This window comes from Bubalus kerabau, chromosome 15, assembly GCF_029407905.1.
Source record: "Bubalus kerabau isolate K-KA32 ecotype Philippines breed swamp buffalo chromosome 15, PCC_UOA_SB_1v2, whole genome shotgun sequence".
NCBI classification, from domain to species: Eukaryota; Metazoa; Chordata; class Mammalia; order Artiodactyla; family Bovidae; genus Bubalus; species Bubalus kerabau.
Window position 1 is genome coordinate 611,871 of NC_073638.1, and position 14,742 is coordinate 626,612.

General features: G+C 36.9%; 1 pseudogene; it reads left to right on the forward strand.

The window, feature by feature from the left end:
- The first annotated feature begins 13,468 nt into the window (after window positions 1-13,468).
- Window positions 13,469-14,417, forward strand: LOC129628561 (olfactory receptor 4C15-like; annotated as a pseudogene).
- The last annotated feature ends 325 nt before the right edge of the window (window positions 14,418-14,742 follow it).

Here is a 14,742-nt window from a genome sequence, read left to right on the forward strand (position 1 = left end):
CTTCTCATATTACAAAATCCATCAGCAACATTTCATCCAGTCTTCTTTGGCACACTCTCTTTAAAAGACCACAATTCCCAAATTAACTCGTGGTCAGATGGCTTTCCTGAGGTTGAAACCTGGAAATTTAAGTTCCTCCATAGAATTCCTCTTGAGACTAACAGATTTCTTAAACTGAATAAGGCTAAAGCTGTGCCCTGGTTCTTCCTTCATCCCCAAACCTACTTCAGTTACAACATTCTCTGTCTCAGCCAGTGGCATGTCTGGTCTCTCATTTTCACTCCACGTCTATCAGAAAATCTTTTTGGCTCAAACTTCAGTGGTGGTAGTGGTGGTTTAGTGGCCAAATCATGTCCGACTTTTGCGACCCTAGGGACTGTGGCCCACCAGGCTCCTCTGTCCATGGAATTTTCCTGGCAAGTATACTGGAATACTTGTTGCCATGCCCTCCTCTAGAGGATCTTCCTGACTTGGGGATCAAACCAACATCTCCTGCATTGCAGGCAGATTCTTTTCTACTGAGCCACAGGGAAAGCCTTCAGACCTGTTACCTAGTATCAGACTACTATCATTTTTCGCCTGAATTATTGAAATGCCTCAAAAAACCTTTTTGCTGTTGTTCAGTCACTCGTGTCTGACTATTTGTGACCCCATGGACTGCAGCACACCAGGATTCCCTGTCCTTCATCATCTCCTGGAGCTTGCTGAAATTCATGTCCATCAAGTCGGTGATGCCATCCAACAATCTCATCCTCTGTCATCCCCTTCTCCTCCTGCCTTCAATCTTTCCCAGAATCAGGGTTGTTCTAATGAGTTGGCTCTCTGCATCAGGTGGCCAAAGTATTGGAGCTTCAGTTTCAACATCAGTCCTTCCAATGAATTTGCAGGGTTGATTTCCTTTAGGATGGACTGTTTTGATCTCCTTGCAGTCCAACAGGCTTTCAAGAGTCTTATCCAACACCAAAGTTCAAAAGCATTAATTCTTTGATGCTCAGCTTTTTTATGGTCCAACTCACATCCATATATGACTACTGGTGAAATCATAACTTTGACTAGACCTTTGTTGGCAAAGTAATCTCTCTGCTTTTTAATATGCTATCTAGGTTTATCACAACTTTTCTTCCAAGAAGCAAGCGTCTTTTAATTTCTTGGCTACGGTCAACCTCTGCAGTGCTTCTGGTGCCCAAGAAGATAAAGTCTGTCACTGTGTCCACCATTTCCCCATATCTATTTGCCATGAATTGATGGGACCAGATGCCATGATCTTAGTTTTTTTAAATGTTGAGTTTTAAGCCAATTTTTTCACTCTCCTCTTTCACTTCATTCCTACTCTTCCTGTTTTTATTTTGGCATCTTCTGTTTTAGTACTCTATCCTCAACACAACACTCACTATTATCCATTAAACTAGTAAGTCAGATTGTATCACACTTTACAAGTCCTCTCCATGTCACTCAGAGTAAAATCTAAAATTCTTACAATTAGTAAACCCAGGTAGCTCTAACTAGCTGCCCTGCTATCTCTCTGAACCTGACTCTTATGAACGACCCCTTACTGGCACCAGTCTTTCCTTCATACTGGCCAGTGTGTTCTTGCTGTAGAGTCTTTACGTGGGCCCTGCATTGTATATTTGTCTCTGCATGGTATAATTTGTTCCAGTCATCAGCATAGCTAATTCACTTTACATTTATAAATGGGAAGAGCTGATATTTTAGATAGTACTGCCCTTGAGCCCAGGCAAGCAGGGCCACTATTCTTCTCTCCATATGTTGAAGGTCTTCTTAAAATTTTTCTAAACTCTCTTCTAGTATCTGGGACTAGGAAATACCTTCTAGTGGGATGTTCCAGCCAGGGTTAAACTGCATGATTCTCATATTTGTCTTTCCCCTTCTGGGTTATCTCTGATGCTCTATCCCACCCATGGGGGTCCACCAGATATTCTCCAAGGCTCTGTATTCTTCACCTAAGAAGCTATATATGGCCCCGTGGTCAGGACCTTGGTTCCAGAAGGGCAGTTTAGCAAGCAAATAGATTCCACTAGCTGGTTCTTTTTTTTTTTTTTTTTTGCTTATGATATTGTATTCAATTGATTACTAGGATGGTGTTCACATTGCTAACTTGGGGGACACAAGATCTATTAAGGATCTAAACTATATGTAGTCCTTTTCTGACCCTTGACTTGGGCCAGATGTCTGGCCCTTCTTGGCTCTCTGACTGCAGTACCACCATATATAGTGGTATAGGCACACATCCTATATCCTGTTCATTTTTCCTACTGACACCCAAGAAGGTCATCCCAGTGCTTCTATAGGTTCTATGCTATGCATCTGTCAGTTGTTCAGAGGCGGCTGTGCTTAACTCCTGCAAGGGTTTTACATTGCTCTATATTGTGGAACTGGTCCTCTCCTGTTTCCATGGATGTAGTGGCACTGCGCTTTCCTGTGCTGGTGCTAAGCCATGAGTGATGAGGAATATAACTAGCAGGTATGGGACCACTTTTCTTTGTCTGCAGTCAGGTCTTTCACCTATTGTGCCTACTGGTGGTGGTGCATGGAAGGCAGGTTGTGGTCAGTGTTGAAAATATCACCTTCTAGGAATGCAATGATTATAGCCCAAGGAATTTAAAGGATGACATGGTTGGAAGCTGAGTAATTCTTTCCTTCTGCTGTGAAATTCCTAGTATGACCAGGAAATGAATTAGTGTTCACATTTTACATCAGTCTTTAGTCCTCACAATTTGTGTTTGTGCTCATTAATAAGGAAACATTATTGAGAAAATAATTGGCCAGCAATAACTGTGGACAGTCCAATAAACAATGAAGCTTATCATTTATGATGTAAAGCATAATAAATATATGGTAAAAAGGAACTTCAGAAGCATTATTCCAAAATACAAGGGTTCTAAAGAGAACAGGAGGAAGTAGGTTCTAGAACTGAACAGGAAGAGATGCTTGGACACCAAGAAGTTTCTTTCTGTGCTCTTATTCGATAAAAAGCAAATACATAAGTACATCTTCTTTATGTGTGATTCTAAGTTCCCAGCACTAAATCACTATATCTCACACACCCATTAATTTTGTAATATATTTTAGTCTTATTATTATAGTGGAGTCCTTTATAAATTATATGGCTTATTCTGTACACCCTAAGAGAGACCCTGATTTAAGAGACTACTGCTGTGATGAACTAACAGCACATCCCTAAATGACAAAGTATATTTTCATGGAAATTGATAATCCAGCTCTAATATTTATAAGGGAGTATGCCTGGATTTTCAAAGCCTTGATGATAAACAATATGAAAAGAATAGAGATACAGGACTAGAATTACCAGAAGACAGGCATATCATAAAGCTTTTTTTTTTTTTTTTTTGTAAACTTTTTTTGTGTGCCCAGTTAAGAAGAATTCTAAAGAACAGAAGAAATGACCCAAAATTGAGCCATCTATCTTTGGAAATACACATTTTGCAATTTAATTAATGATGAATGTGTAACTTTAATCTGTCAGGAATTTTGATCTGTCAGAATGTGTGTACTATTGGATAAATCCCAGAAGGGCATCTTGTCACTTATCTTCCCTCTGCCTCATCCCCTTATTTTTGTGCTTTTCTCTGTGCATCCTTCTCTTTTTGATTTTAAAGTTTTTTAAGTTCACCTTTTTTTTTTTTTTTTTTTCATAAATATCGTGCTTGTTTCTATGATCTTCCCCACTCCATCTTGACACTATTATTTCAGTGTTGTCCCACTTACTTCCTCTAACAGAAACAAATAATAAAGAATTAAGCAAATGCAAATATGGAATAAGTAGAAGATGCAAATTGTCCTTTCAAGTAAGAACCAGGGTTCCAGGATTAATTGCTGGTGTTCTGCAATTGAGTCATAACCTCAAAATATCATCTCCTTCCGGAGTGTGCTGCTGTCAGATGGTTAACACTTGTCCCTTAACACAATGGTCAAATGAAACCTAGGCACTTATGGGCTTTCACTTTTCTGATGAATCATTTCAGAACTGCTTCTTTCTATAGAGTAGAAGAGTATATAGGGCAACAAACTCCTCACTGTGCCCTGTCTCTGCAAGGACCTCATGAACTAAGTCTAGACTTTCCCAATACTAATGCTGCATTCCATCAGAGTAAACAGACCTGTCATCCCTCCCACCCTTTTTTTCTCTCAAAAAAATGAAAAGAGAAAAAATCCTTTAGTTTCTAGAAATTGTGCACTTTGTTTTAAAGTCATGGTGTATCAGGGTCAGGCACTGAGAGAATAAAATAACATCTTGGATTAATGTACACGTTTTTATACATTTATAAAGTCTGTTGTTCTTTAATCAGTACAATTTCATTCTTGTCCTGAAATGGTGTGTGTTTTCATTGTCCAATGCTTTGCCTAGTCCCAGAACTCACCTTTTTGCATTTAGTGCACACAAGCATTTCATCCCAGTTCTGCAGAGACACTATATTTTGTCTCACACTATGATCTATTCTATAACAGCTTAGAGAAAAATCTGAACAAACTTTTTGCTCAACCCAATGCAAAGTTTTCCATTTCTGAATATGAAGGAAAATGAAACCATCTTTAAATACAAACACTAGGATCATATAAAAAATAATAATAATAAAAAAAAAAGGTCTTGAATTGACGGAGGCCATAAAATTTTACAAACACTTAAGTCAAATCACAGATAACTGTGTCTTGGAAAATCATTATGATGGGAAATTGCTAAACCCTGAGGGGGACTGAGAGGTATTCATACAGGTTTATGACCTCACAGGGAAACCTCTTTAAATTCCAGTTGGAAGTTAAGCAGGAAAGTTTGCGTCTTTCTTTATTTTAGGGACCATGTTGAAGACAGCCCTTGAGAAGCAGCAGGAAAAAGGCTCGACTTCATCTGCCAGAGCCACCCTTCCCCTCTCTCTTAGGCATCAAAGTAAGACTTGGAAACATCCTTCACATTCTGGCCAGCTATTGAATAGACTTCTCTCCATAGAGAACAGAAAACTGCCATTATGAGAATTTTCAAGAAGCTGACACATTATGAGGTTTAGAATTCACATTTTTGCGTATTCAGAGAGAATTTTAAATGGGGATATAGTACTTAAAAGTAAGGACATAGTGAAGAAGACAATCAAGTCTAAGGCAAGGTAGGGTCTATCACTTAACTGTCTACACTAGGACTAGCTATATAACCGTGTTTGGCCTTAGAATTTTATCTTATTATTTTTTAATAATTTAATTTATTTGGCTGCACCAGGACACTGTTGCTGTGTGGGCTTTTCTCTAGTTGTGGGAGATGGGGCTGCTCTCTAGTTCTGGGCTTCTCATTGCAGTCATTTCTCTTGCTGTGGAGCACAGGCTCTAGGATGTGTGCGCTTCATTATTTGTGCTCCTGGGCCCCAGAGCACAGGAGCCATAGTTGTGGTGCCCCGTCTTAGCTGCTCCATGGCACGTGGAATCTTCACTGATCAAGGATCAAATCTGGGTCTCCTGCATCACCAGGTGGGTTATTGACCTCTGAGACACCCAGCAAGCCCTAGAAGTTTTGTCTTCAATGGGGATTATATTTTAATTACCTCAAAGGCTTGGAAACAAATAAAATAATAACTAAGATTTGATTTCACAGTGCTTGACACATATTAAGTGTTCAATAAGTAGCAACTGTTTGAATGCTGACATGTTTGGAGGGCTAGGAAAACCTATTACTTGAACTCTAATGAAATTAGACCTCTCTTCAGGTTTCTTCAAGTTAAATCCAGATAACTATTAAATGCAACAAGTGAATATTTTGTCATAACTAATCAATGATATTTTATTTTTTTCTTTTTTAGTGTATTCTCATTTATCATGCATTCTTTAATACTGTCCCTCATCCTATTGATTTATATTTAAAACTGAAATGTTTCTGAAGCTGTATAAATAATATCAATATAGGAAAATGGCAATTCAAGTACCATTCACCATTCACAGTGTTATTGATAATAATATAGTACTTAATATTCTTACCAAAAATGCTAATGAATGGCTCAAGGAAGGAAAAGAACAGTAAGAAAGTGTATCAAACTACAGGGCAGAGTCTTCGGATTTTAAATTTGTTCACTTAATTTTTCTAAGTGCACTCGATGTCAAATAGCACTGTATTTTTCCTAGAATTGTTCAAGCATTTAAATGGATGAAGTTCTGAGCTGCCCTAGTGCTAGTTATTGTGGCTTTGTCTCTTTCTTAAAATGAACTAAGTTACTAAGACAACAGAGGAAAGAAGGCTTAGGTATACATTAGGAAGGACACACATAACATTGAAAGGTTATTTGAAATTTCAGAAATAGTTGATAAATTTAGGAAAAATCAGCAGAGCAATATTGAGAGGCAAGAAAAGGATCTTACATCTAAAAAGAACACATTTCTCAGATTGTCAAGGAAAGGAATATGCTTAACTAGATAGGGAAAGAATAAATCTTTCCTACTTGAAATGAATAATAATCCTGGACCCAAAAGACAGTGATTTTTATGAGCATAACAGGGAGCTTAATTAGAATGGGGTAGTATCTTAATTTAAGCTTGAAATATAATTAATGTCATTTAGTTGCTAAATTGTGTCTGATTTTTGTGACCCCATGGACTACAGTGCTCCAGGCTCCCCTATCCTTCACTGTCTCCCAGAGTTCGCTCAAATTCATGTCCATTGAGTCAGTGATGCCATCTAACCATCTTATCCTCTGCTGCCCCCTCCTCCTTCTTCCTTCTATCTTTCCTAGGATCAGGGTCTTTTCCAATGAGTCTGTTCTTCACATTAGGCAGCAAAAGTGTTGGAGCTTCATTTGTAGCATCAGTCCTTCCAATGAATATGCAGGGTTGATTTCCTTTAAAACACTATAATTACCAGCTTACTACTAGTATCTCATATAGTTTTGAATATTGTGTATATTTCAAAGTTGAAACAGGAATTCATATTATTTTCAGAAAGATATTGGAATAGTATTATTGCCAAAATGAATGGAAAGTAACAGAAGGAAGTAGAACTAGTGGGGAGGCACTATTCCTGGATGGATCAGAGGTAAAGGATCCACCTGTAATGCAGGAACCACAGAAGATGCTTGTCTGATCTCTGGGTCAGGAAGATTCCCTGGGAGAGGAAATGGAAACTCACTACAGTATTCTTGCCTGGAGAATCCCATGGACAGGGGAGCCTGACAGATTACAGCCCATGGGGCCACAAAGAGTTGGACACAACCAAGCAAGTAAGCATGAGCACGAGCCCCAAGCATGACCCAGAGTCAATAGTTCATGGTTTGAGGAGTCCTGTGCAGTCTCTGGTGCGGTCACAAAATATAAAGGGTATGGTTATGAAGAAAGGTCATGAATTCTCCTAGGAGAAATGTAAAAAGAATAAACTGGTTTGCATTCCCACCAACAGTGTAAGAGGGTTCCCTTTTCTCCACACCCTCTCCAGCATTTATTGCTTGTAGACTTTTGGATCACAGCCATTCTGACTGGCGTGAAATGGTACCTCATTGTGGTTTTGATTTGCATTTCTCTGATAATGAGTGATGTTGAGCATCTTTTCATGTGTTTGTTAGCCATCTGTATGTCTTCTTTGGAGAAATGCCTATTTAGTTCTTTGGCCTATTTTTTTATTGGGTCGTTTATTTTTCTGGAATTGAGCGGCAGGAGTTGCTTGTATATTTTTGAGATTAGTTGTTTGTCCATTGTATCATTTGCTATTTCTCCCATTCTGAAGGCTGTCTTTTCACCTTGCTTATAGCTTCCATTTTTGTGAATAAGCTTTTAGTTTTAATTAGATCCCATTTGTTTATTTTTGCTTTTATTTCCAATATTCTGGGAGGTGGGTCATAGAGGATCCTGCTGTGATGTATGTCACAGAGTATTTTGCCTATGTTCTCCTCTAGGAGTTTTATGGTTTCTGGTCTTATGTTTAGATCTTTAATCCATTTGGAGTTTAATTTTGTGTATGGTGTTAGAAAGTGTTCTAGTTTCATTCTTTTACAAGTGGTTGACCAGTTTTCCCAGCACCACTTGTTAAAGGGATTGTCTTTTCTCCACTGTATATTCTTGCCTCCTTTGTCAAGGTGTCCATAGGTGCGTGGATTTATCTCTGGGCTTTCTGTTGTTCCATTGATCTATATTTCTGTCTTTGTGCCTGTACCATACTGTCTTGATGACTGTGTCTTTGTAGTAGAGCCTGAAGTCAGGCAGCTTGATTCCTCCAGTTCCATTCTTCTTTCTCAAGATTGTTTTGGGTATTCAATGTTCATCACAGCACTGTTTATAATAGCCAGGACATGGAAGCAACCTAGGTGCCCATCAGCAGACGAATGGATAAGAAAGCTGTGATACATATGCACAATGGAGTATTACTCAGCCATTAAAGAGAATACATTTGAATCAGTTCCAATGAGGTGGATGAAACTGGAGCCTATTATACAGAGTGAAGTAAGCCAGAAAGAAAAACATCAATACAGTATGCTAACGCACATATTTTGAATTTAGAAAGATGGTAACGATAACCCTGTATGTGAGACAGCAAAAGAGACACAGATGTATAGAATAGTCTTTTGGACTCTGTGGGAGAGGGCCAGGGTAGGATGATTTGGGAGTATGGCATTGAAACATGTATAATATCATATAAGAAACAAATCACCAGTCCAGATTTGATGCAGGATACAGGATGCTTGGGGCTGGTGTACTGGGATGACCCAGAGGGATGGTACAGGGTGGGGGGGTTCAGGATGGGGAACCCGTGTATGCCTGTGGCAGATTCATGGTGATGTATGGCAAAACCAATACAATATTGTAAAGTAATTAGCCTCCAATTAAAATAAGTAAATTTAAATTAAAAAAAAGAATAAACTGTTTCCTAAAGAATTATATGAAATGAAAGTTGATATCACAGTGACTACAGAGGATGGGGAAGGCTGGACCCATTACTCAGCTCTTTGAAGATGGTTTAGAATAGCCAAAAGTGTTTAATATGTTCATTCCACCTATGAAAATTAGTTATAGTGAACAAATAGTAAAATTATCCTCAAACCACATCTTTTTCTGAACTTTTTCAGTGATGGATAAGATGTTATTAGGGGTTTTAACCTTAATTTTTAATGTCAAAACTTCTTATGTCAAGCAGTGTATATACTTACTATATCAAGAAGTATATATATTGAGTATATATATACTCAATATATGGGTATTGAGAATAAATTCTCTACCATTTTCAAATGTTCCCTTCTTGCTTTTAAAATTGTATTGAAATGTCTATACAGATTGGCAGTTGTTACAATTTTTATTTTTTTTCTCATTTAACATATGGTAAAATGCTTCACCGTCTATATTATTGACTAGTATTTTACTTATAGAATATTATGTTATTAAGTTGTAGTGGTCTGATTTACATAAACATTACTGAACATTTCAGATATTTCTGAATTTTCACTGTTATAAATGACATGACTTCATCTTCCATTATAAAACGTACAGCATCTCATTTTACTTTTAAAATAAATTTCAGTGTTGGCATAATGAATACAAAACATTTATTATTCTGAAAATATTTGCTATTTGTTTTCATAGTAATTATTAAGTAGATTTGTCAAAATGGTGAAACGAACATTAATAATAACCGTTAACACCGTATTTTTTCATACTTCACTAATTTTCCCACTACTGTCTCTTTTCTGTTCTAGGATTCAATCCAGGCCAACCCGTTGCATTTAGGACAATTGCTTTTTAAATGACATCAAATCATACATCTTCTGATCATAAACTATGAGAACACTGTATTCTCCATTGTCAATGTTTTAATTCTATTTGTGGAAATTCCCCTTATCTGAAAAGAAGATGGTGGTGAATTGTTTATATTTAGTGAGCACTTTAATTTTATTTTTTTAGCACTTTAATTTTAAAATGATATTTATCTTAAAACTCCCCAGATAAGGGAGATTTATTTGATCTATTTATTTATTTATTTTGTACAATGATCCTACCTGAAAAAGAAATAGAGATATGTGGGTTTGAAAGTCACAATAATTAATTCAAAGAGTATTATGAATATTTAAAAGTGTACTCCAATATCTGAAATAGTGCATAACACATAGTAAATACTCTGTAAATTTATTGGAAGGATGAATGAATTGATAAATAAATGAATCTTCTTTCTTGATTAAAAGTTTAAGCATTTAAACATATCTGCACTATAACCAGTAAAATATTTTATATTTGTGAATAAGTAAAAACATGGGTAAAAATACTTCCCATCTTTGATCACAATAAAGCAGGAATTAGAAATAAAAACTGTCATTTCTACTTTTGCCAATGGCTCTGAGGACTTGTTCTTATCATTTACTGTGATTTTCTTCTGTGTTTTTAACTGTGTAAATGTTTTTATCAGTATTGCCTTATCAGATCCTCACAAGAACCTTATCAATAGCTGTTTTAACTATATTTTGTTGCAGAGGTAGCATCCAAGCCTTAGATTTTTAGGTTGCTTTTCCCCATCACATAATACAACTAAACAGAGGAGCCTAGATTTGAACCTAGTTTAGTATGAATCTGGAGCTGACATTCTTCCTCATTTAATTTCACTGTGTCTCTTGCCTTCATCCAAGGATAAGCAATTATCCAAGGATAATTGCTAAGTCATATGTTGACTATATACTTTTTCTTTTAAGGCCATAATCCTAGATTTTTTTTATTTTAATTGTTTTTTAAATGCTTTTGTTTTTCTTTTTTAAATTATGAAATTATGATAACACACTTACAGGCAACTTGGAAAATACAGTATAAAGTTACATATAGTTCCACTATATATTACAATTTTTTAAGTATATAAATTGGAGTTTCAATATTAAACTCTCAAAAATTGATAGAGTGAATAGAAAGAAAAGTAGAAGGATTAGTAAACCTGAAAAGAACTATGAACCAATTCAAGACAAGCCCCAACATAATTAAATTTGTACAGTTTTCACACAAAAGGAGGATACAAATTCTAATAAATTGTTATTGACTGATCTGATGATCTTACATGGTTTTTTTATACTTTTCTATCCACAGTGACAACATGTAACTGGGTATGAAGTTCATAGTGCAGACACTTTCAGAGTGTCTATTGTGCTGAAAACACAATGGAAATACATTTCAAAGTAAGTCAAAAGACAAATGTTAGTTAACATAAAACTGTCTTTCTTTCTAAATTCCATATATATGTGTTAGTATACTGTATTGGTGTTTTTCTTTCTGGCTTACTTCACTCTGTATAATAGGCTCCAGTTTCATCCACCTCATTAGAACTGATTCAAATGTATTCTTTTTAATGGCTGAGTAATACTCCATTGTGTATATGTACCATAGCTTTCTTATCCATTCATCTGCTGATGGACATCTAGGTTGCTTCCATGTCCTGGCTATTATAAACAGTGCTGCGATGAACATTGGGGTACACGTGGTAACAATAACCCTGTATATGAGACAGCAAAAGAGACACTGATGAATAGAACAGTCTTTTAGACTCTGTGGGAGAGGGAAAGGGTGGGATGATTTGGGAGAATGACATTGAAACACGTATAATATTATACATGAAACGAGTCGCCAGTCCAGGTTTGATGCACGATACTGGATGCTTGGGGCTGGTGCACTGGGATGACCCAGAGGGATGGTATGGGGAGGGAGGAGGGAGGAGGGTCCAGGATGGTGAACACATGTATACCTGTGGTGGATTCATTTTGATATATGGCTAAACCAATACAATATTGTAAAGTTAAAAAAAAACAAACCTGTGTCTTTCTAATATTATAAATTGCTTTTGTTAGCTGTAAGTGACAGTCACAAAAATCAGCTTACTTTTATTTCTCATGATAAGTTTAATTTTTGCCTTATTCTCCTCTTTAACACACACACACACTCACATGTCATTTGACTGATAAATTTCTGTTATATGTACAGTTGAGGACACAATCCTTCACAGCTGTATGTTGTTATGGAAAATGAAGTCAAAAATGTGGAGCAATAATCTGAATGTCTCATGAAAACTTCCTGTGGGTAAGTTGTCTGGCTTTTTAAATGAGAGAATAGAAGCTAAAATTGGTAAGGGCATTTTACCATGAGCAACATTTTCACATTTTCCAATTTGACCTTCATTATAATTCTGTGAAATGAGTAGGGAGGTTAGTCATGATCATCCCTATATTACAATGTGCATGAGTGTGTAGTCATCAGTCAGTGGTGTCCAACACTTTGCCACCCCAGGGACTGGAGACTACTAGGCTCCTCTGTCCATGGAATTTTCCAGGCAAGAATACTGTAGCATGTTGTCATTTCCTACTCCAGAGGGATACAATAAAGTCATATAAATTTGAAACAGATAACTTGGATCTTGATCAGATTGGGCTACATTATATAAATCATTAGTAAAAAAAAAAAATAATAATAATAAAGCATTCAAACTCTACTATATTCAGCATCTTGTTTCTATCCCGTACCTATGCAGTTATTGCTTATCTGTATCTGTAAGTAATTTGGCCATTACCTTCTGATTCTATTAATACCTCATTTGTCCTGCATCCTTAACCAAGAGTCGTCATTCAAACATGAACAGAGGAATCAGAAAGTTTTAACCTCTACAATGAATGGAGACTTTAGGTAAGATAGGGGAAGAAGATCTAACATGAGCTGTTTTCTACCCACTAGACCCTGAAGAGTTGCTTCCTTGCATGATTTAACTTAGTCATTATAACATACTCATTGGTAGATATTATTCTATGTATAAACTTCTGTTCTTGTTTTTAAATGATGAATTAAGAAAAATACCAACTCAACACACACTTACTTGTTATGAATGTTTAGTTTTCAGCAAGGTGTTTTCCCAATGAGAATTATTATTTTTTTTAATAAAGAATTATTGAATTAAGGGCTCAACTGAGTTCAGATTTTTAAAGATATAATTCAGGGATTAGTCATGATTTTCAAGCACCTCTATAAGCTTTGTCACATTTCCTCTTCTATCTGTAGATAAGGAAGTCACCTGATCAGGGATGTGGCAGGCATGACTAATAAACTGCCCTCCTCCTTTCCTCAGAACTTTGATGTGGCTTCAGAATCTTTTGAACAATTGATGCTGGGAAAATACTACTATGGGATCAGAGTTGGCGGTTGAAATAACAAAGGTTCCTTATCTCCACCACAACTGGATCCTTTCCCTTCCCCTATATCAAAGCTCTGACATCTTAAAATATTTTATAATTTATATGTACCACAATTCTTCCTGACATCCCATACATTCAACAAATTTCTAATTTTGTGTTCTCACTGACATGAAGATCATTAGCATGTAAGATAATTTTTCATATGCATGCACCAACTTTCAACGATTATGATAGTAGTACAAACCAGTCTGAGACAAATTTTTCTTTCTCATCATTGTAGATGCTACATGTTCACTGTGGTGGCTTTCATCTTTTCCTTGGAAATCATGCAAAACCACAGCTTTGTAACCGAGTTTGTACTCTTGGGGCTCTCACAGAGTCCAAATGTGCAGAAAACAATATTTGTTGTATTCTTGTTCATTTACATTGTAACTGTCGGGGACAACTTGCTAATTGTGGTGACCATCAGTAGCAGCCCAGCATTCTGGGGCTCCCCCATGTTCTTCTTCCTGGCTTTTCTGTCCTTCCTGGATGCATGTTTCTCCTCTGTCATTGCCCCAAAGATGATTGTGGGCTCTCTCCATGAAAGGAAAACCATTTCCTTTGAAGGCTGACCCAGTTCTTTGCTGAACACTTTCTTTGCTGGGGTGGAGGTGATTGTCCTCAGTGCCATGTCCTATGACTGCTATGTGGCCATCTAGAAGCCCTTGCACTATTCTTCTATCATGAACCACAGGCTTTTTGTCCTTCTGATGGCAGTAGCCTGGACAGGGGGCTTCATTTATTCCATGATACAGATTCTCTTCACTTTCCAGCTGCCCTTCTGTGGCCCCAACATCATCAATCACTTCATGTGTGACTTGTACCCACTGCTGGAGCTTGCCTGCACTGACACTCACATCTTTGGGCTTTTGGTAGTCACCAACAGTGGGTTTATCTGCACCTTAATCTTCTCCTTGTTGCTTGTCTCCTATGGGGTCATCCTGCTGTCTCTAAGAACCCATAGCTCTGAAGGGCAGAGAAAGCCCTCTCCACCTGCAGATCTCACATTGCTATTGTGGTTTTATTCTTCATCCCATGCATATTTGTGTATGCACGACCTCCATCTGCTTTCTCCTTTGACAAAATGGTAGCCATATTTTATACCATCCTAACTCCACTGCTCAATCCTTTGATTTACAATAAGGAAGAAATAAGGAAGTGAAAAGTGCCATGAAGAAAGTGTGGACCAGAATAATGGTTGTTTCTAATGAAAAATAAAATGTTAAACTTTAAGACAATTTTAAAGTAAATGTAAGTTTTATTTATCCTTTCAAAGAACCAGCTTTTGGCTTTGTTGATTTTTGCTATGGTCTCTTTTGTTTCTTTTGCATTTATTTCTGCCCTAATTTTTAAGATTTCTTTCCTTCTGCTTACCCTGGGGTTCTTCATTTCTTCCTTTTCTAGTTGCTTTAGGTGTAGAGTTAGGTTATTTGTTTGACTTTTTTCTTGTTTCTTGAGGTATGCCTGTAATGCTATGAACTTTTCCCTTAGGACTGCTTTTACGGTGTCCCATAGGTTTTGGGTTGTTGTGTTTTCATTTTCATTCGTTTCTATGCAA